The sequence below is a fragment of the Pseudorasbora parva genome, chromosome 6 (genome assembly GCF_024679245.1).
Source record: "Pseudorasbora parva isolate DD20220531a chromosome 6, ASM2467924v1, whole genome shotgun sequence".
NCBI classification, from domain to species: Eukaryota; Metazoa; Chordata; class Actinopteri; order Cypriniformes; family Gobionidae; genus Pseudorasbora; species Pseudorasbora parva.
In genome coordinates, this window is record NC_090177.1 from 40495581 (window position 1) to 40501718 (window position 6138).

The window sequence follows — 6138 nt, forward strand, 5'->3', positions numbered from 1 at the left end:
CCTACAGACTAAACACATAATAGCCTCCACATGTTTATCACGTCACCATCTTCAGAGATGATATGGTTGTCATTCTTAGAAACGTGCACTTTGAAACCCGTTTTCAAAGGTTTGCGTTTTCAGGTCCCCAAAATAAACCCGCTCGTGTAAATAAACGGCCAAAACTCATTAAAAGTCTTCAGTTTTTAGTTCAAAAAATCAGTTCTCATAATCAATGTGTTGGATGCAGGACAAATGGGCAATGACGCGGCAAGGTTTGTGTGTTGGGTGCCCGAGGCTCATCGATCCACGAGGGCAAGGAAGGCTATGCCGTAGGTCCGAGCCAACAGAAGGTCTATTGTGGCACAAGTCGCACAAGGTTTTAATGATGTGTCACAACACACATTGAATCACACTCCTCTGTGTAGACCAAGCACCTACAATGAGCCTATAATGTCGTCTGGTCTGATGAATCCGGTTTCTTTCACATCACATGGACGGCCCTGTTTACCTGATGGCACCAGGATCACTGTGGCGACAAACCAGTAGAGGGAGTGGAACACTTGGGGCAAAGTCCTGCTGGGAAACCCTGGGTTCATGTGGATGTCAGTTTGACACGTGCCACCTATACCTAAACATTTTTGCAGACCAGGTACACACCCCTTCATTACACTGGCGTTCCCTGATGGAAGTGGCCTCCTTTGGCCTCTTTTTGAGGATAATGCACCTGTCACACTGCTCACTAGAGCTGTGCAATATTGAAGAAAAATACGATATCTTGTTAAATAATGCTATATTCAACATGCGATACGATATTGCTAGTGAGTGATATCTCTTTAAATTATGTTTTTAAAAAGTATTTAAAAACTGAGAATGATACCATTTATGTGTTTCACATTCTTTCAGGGAAAAGAAAGTGTCGCTACAACTTCTGAAAGTGACCGGCAGGTTTTCAACAAAAACGTATGTCCCAAACCTGACGATATAATTTTAACATCAATGTTAACAAACAAAAAAAGTAATGCAAATATTTAAATACCAAAAACTCTTTGCTTGACTTGGTAATATAAAGTTATATCAACCTAAAACTTAACATCAAAAACATGTATTAGCCACCTGTCACTTTAAGAGCTAATCGGATCATATTGACACTCATTTGGTTTCTTTCCCCAGCTGATATTGTTCACTTAAAGCATAACTGACTGTGTTTACATCAATACTCATCAAGGCAGCCATTTTGACTTAACTGAGTGTGTATTTGACAGTTTTCAGTGTGTAACAAGAAATACAACAGAACTGAAGGGATCACACGCTTTCAGAGCTCCTAAATGGGATGTGCTCAACCAACAAGTTCGATCCACGGCGGCTCCACCTCGCAACCTACAAAACCTGAAGGATCTCCTGCTGATGATGCTTATCATCCACAACTGTTTTTGAGGTTTAACATCTCCATCTCAGCTTCATCCTCTTTATGTGAGGTGAAGCACAGGTCCTCACTTTATGGAGCACGGCATGGGTGTTTCACACAAGCATTTCCATTCATCTCAACGACAGTTCTCTGGCTGTACAGGACGTAGGCCTACTAGACGAAAGTCTTTGCTTGCGCACGGGACAGAACACGTTCAGCCAAACACCTGAGTCGTAAATTAAAGCTCACAAATCAATCTGAAGCTGCTGCAGTGACCATGAGCAACGCCACAGAGACTCTGATTGGTAGCTGGAACAAGAAGAACTCACACAGTCCCAAAAATCTTTCACTAGTGACTAACTATCATAAGCTGTGACAGCAGACAGAATATTTTTAATTTGCTAACCCGCCAATCATTGACTTCTTGGTAGTGAAAATCTATAAGTCACTCTGACATTTGCTTATAATGCCATCTACAGGAGAACACAGAAACTGGCCTTTTTAACTAGTGAGGACCAGCTAAATGCCCTTACTAGTGAGTTGTTTTCATATTTTATTTGTTTTCATATTTTACTAAAATATAAGTGAGGACATTTGTGCCCTCACAAGCATAGCCTTACAAGGAACAAAAACACTCTGGCTGCAGTTACAACAATGTAGGTGATCTCAGGTTTTACTATCCTAATGGGGACATTTGGTCCCCACAATGTAATATAAACAAGGGCACACACACACACACACACAAGATAATAGTCAAGGTCAATACTCCAGGATAACTATAAAAAGTGTGATCAGGGTTGAGCAGGGGGAAGTCGAGGGCGCAGCCATGTGATCATTATCTGAGAACGTCTGGGCATTTATGTCCTTTGTGCCATTAAATTGTTTTAATTGTTATGCAAATTAGCTACACAAGCCAATCAAATATATTTATTGTGACAAAATAGGGTAATTTACTAAAAGGCTAATTTACCTTTTATCAGTTCATGAATTACTGGCTAATTCAAATGCACTTTTAAAGCACTTCAGATGCTTTCCTAATGAAAACACACAGCTTAGGCCTATTCACATGCTGGGACAATGAAATGGGCGATTTACCCAAAGTAAAGCATAAAAGCATCCTGCATTGTTCATCTCGATCACTCAGTCACCAGTCAACAAAAGTTCATACCTCATGGGTTTATTTCACAGCTCAAATCGCGACCGTGAAACCAAAGCTATTGTTTTAGCTAGGGTTCGTGTTAACTTTGCACAATCAAAGCAAACAGCATGTTACAATAATGGAAAGGGGCTCGAATAAATTAAATCAAATGAAAATGATTAAAGGACTTCAAAATCTAGGATAAAAAATTCAAATCCAGTAAACAAGTAAATAAAACACACGTCTGTGTCGGCTGTATATCAAGCTCCTCGCCACTAGAGGTCAGACATGACAAATAATCAACTGTACTCGTTAACGTGTACTTCGTGTTAAATCATTCACTGCGTGTAGCTACAGGATACTTTGGGTTTTAACAAAAACCTGTCTAATTCTTTTTTAAGCCCTGCCTCTATCAACATACACTGCAAAAAATGTTTTTCTTACTTAGTACTTTTGTCTTGTTTCTAGTCCAAACATCTAAAAATTCTTAAAACAAGAAGTATTTAATAGACAAGCAAAAGCAATTGACTTGTTTTCCCAAAAATAGACAATCATTTTTACTTGTCTAGTAAATGTTTCTTAAAGTAAGAATTTTTAGATATTTAGACTAGAAACAAGACAAAAATACTAAGTAAGTGTACTTAGTGTAAGTGCAGTGTAAATGTTAAAATCTTTGCAGCAAATAAAACTTGTTTTTGTGTTTTTGTGACATATGAGGACACATGTGTATAATGACATGGGTATGACACAGGTATGACAAGGAGAGGACATTGGCCATGTCCCCACTTTTCAAAATGCTTATAAATCATACAGGATGAGTTTTTTTAAGAAAGTAAAAATGCAGAATGTTTCCTGTGATGGGTAGGTTTAGGCATGTGTGTGTGTGTGTGTGTGTGTGTGTGTGTGTGTGTGTGTGTGTGTGTGTGTGTGTGTGTGTGTGTGTGTGTGTGTGTGTGTGTGTGTGTGTGTGTGATTCAAAATAATTTCAACTTTCCTCCATGTGGTCTTGGAAAAAAAAAGTACATTATTCAAGGGCTATTTTCTGTTTCTGATAGTTCTTGATGAGAACAACTGAGTTAAAATAGACAAATTTTAAGGTTTTGTAAATAAATTGTGCCTATTACTGGATCTTGCCTAGCTGTTTACTTAATTCCAGATTCTGTATTTTCTTTTCTGTATCTGCTTGTTAAAGAATCACTTATATCACAGATGAGGATAGGTTTCTTGATTTTAGTTATGGCTACTTCTTTTACATTGTTACATTTATTAATTAAATGTATAAGATTTAGTCAGCTGAAATTGAGGTTAATTAATAAAAAAAACTATGACATTGACATCAATCTATGACATTGTATTATTTTCAATATTATTATTTTTTGTCTATTTGTTAATGATTTGTGGACATCAGTGTTTTTAAATCTGTGGAGTAAGTTATAGCCTAGTTTTTGTTGAAGTAAAAAGATTGACCTAAAAATAAGACACTTATCCGAGGTAAAATAGGCCAACAGAAATGGCACAGAAAGCCCACAGTGGTATGTTGTTGCTTGTGTTATTATTTTAAAATTTTATAATTAACTTTTTAATAAATGGTTATTCAGTATTTCCTTGAATTATAGGCTACATTTCAGACATCTTCGCTTTCATCAAAACCTATAAATGAGTGAAAGCATTCATAGTATTGCTATTATTGGCATATCAACAAATAAAATAAAATAATTATGTAAAAAAATGACAGTAATCAGCCAATTACCCATTTTAATGTTGTACATTTTGTGCTATAACAGCTAAATTATCAAATGTTTCTATTTATTTCCTATCATAACACATTGGCTCATGCATTATCATCCTGCGCATGCTAAACTTAGCATGGTATAGTTTAGCTAAATATATGTTAGTTTAAAAGTAAATCATCATTGTTCTGAAGGGGGCATCTTTCACCATCTTACCCTAAATATAGAGAGTCTATGCCTTTAAAATATTACACTTACGAAATTGCCGCGATACCACGTGCAATGTGTGTGTGTTGTTGTTGACACGGTCCGTCCCCGTGCGCGTTACAGATGTCCAGCCGGCCTCAGCTGGTTCTGTCACGTACCTGACCCTGGGTTTTTTGGGGGGATGGATACTTTAGTTTAGATCTGAGAGGTTTAGCGTTCCGGACTATGGCAAGCCGTTTTAGCATTAAATACCCGTAATAGTCATTTTGAGTTGTCGTAATTTGTTTGTTGCTTGTTTGTTTTTTGCTGATACACAACTGTTTGAAAATCTGAAATCCGAAGGTGCACATAAATCTAAATACTGAGAAAAGCACCTTTAAAGGGTTAGTTCACTTTAAAATGTAAATTCTGTCATCCTTTACTCATCCTCAAGTTGTTTCAAACCTGTATGAATTTCTTTCTTCAGCTGAACACAAGGGAAGATATTTTGAAGAATGCCAGTAACCAAAGCCATTGACTTCCATAGCAGGAAAAAAATACTATGGAAGTCAATGGCTCCAGTTAACTGTTTGGATACTGACATTCTTCAAAATATCTTCTTTTGTGTTCAGCTGAAGAAAGAAACTCATACAGGTTTGAAACAACTTGAGGATGAGTAAAGGATGACAGAATTTTCATTTTAAAGTTAAATATCCCTTTAAAGTTGTCCAAATAAAGTCCTTAGCAAAGCATATTACTACTAATAAGATTTGTATATATATTTAGGGTTGGAAATTTACAAAATGGAACGTGATCTTATCTTAACATCCTAATGATTTTTGGCATAAAAGAGAAATGGATAATTTTGACCCATTCAATGTATTTTTGGCTATCGCCACAGATATACCTGTGAGACGCAGGACTGCTTTTGTGCTCCAGAGTCACATTTTAACCGTTCATAATATACATTTGAGATATCAATGCTATTTTGACTAATCATATTCGTCCATTGGAAAATATTTTCAGATATCTTCAAATGAGTTTTGACTAATAGAAATTGTAATTAAAGATATCTATAATTGATTTTTTACTAACAATTTGTTAGCTTTATACAGCACTTTTTCTGGGTCCTCAAAGCCCTTTACATATGCACTGTAAAAAAAAAATATTGTTGGTTTAATTTACAAAAGTAAGTAACCTAGTTGCCTTAAAATCTTGAGTTTATTGAAAATAAAAATTTGAGTTGCTACAATGAAGGATATTGGTTTAATAAACAGAAACTCAAAATATTATTGTATCTGAACCACATAAACAATTTGATAAATCACGAAAAAAGCACAATTTGTCATGTTTCACTGCGTCATCAGAAATAAAACACACACACAATTACCCAATATACTTACAAAATCTTGCAATAATATTTAAATAAAGGTTGTCGATTCTCAAAATTGTTCATTGTATTAACTCACATTTTTAATTTCAATGAAGGCAACCAGGTAACTTATTTTTAAAATATTTTTTTACAGTGTGAAGACAAAAGTGCTGAAGCCAATCAGGACATGGGGATGATTAGGAGGCCATGATGGACAGGGGCCAATGGGCAAATATGGCCAGGATGCCGGGGTTACGCCCCTACTTGTTCTGAAGGACATCCTGGGATTTTAAAACTGTCTGATTTAAGATTGCTGATATTTCTA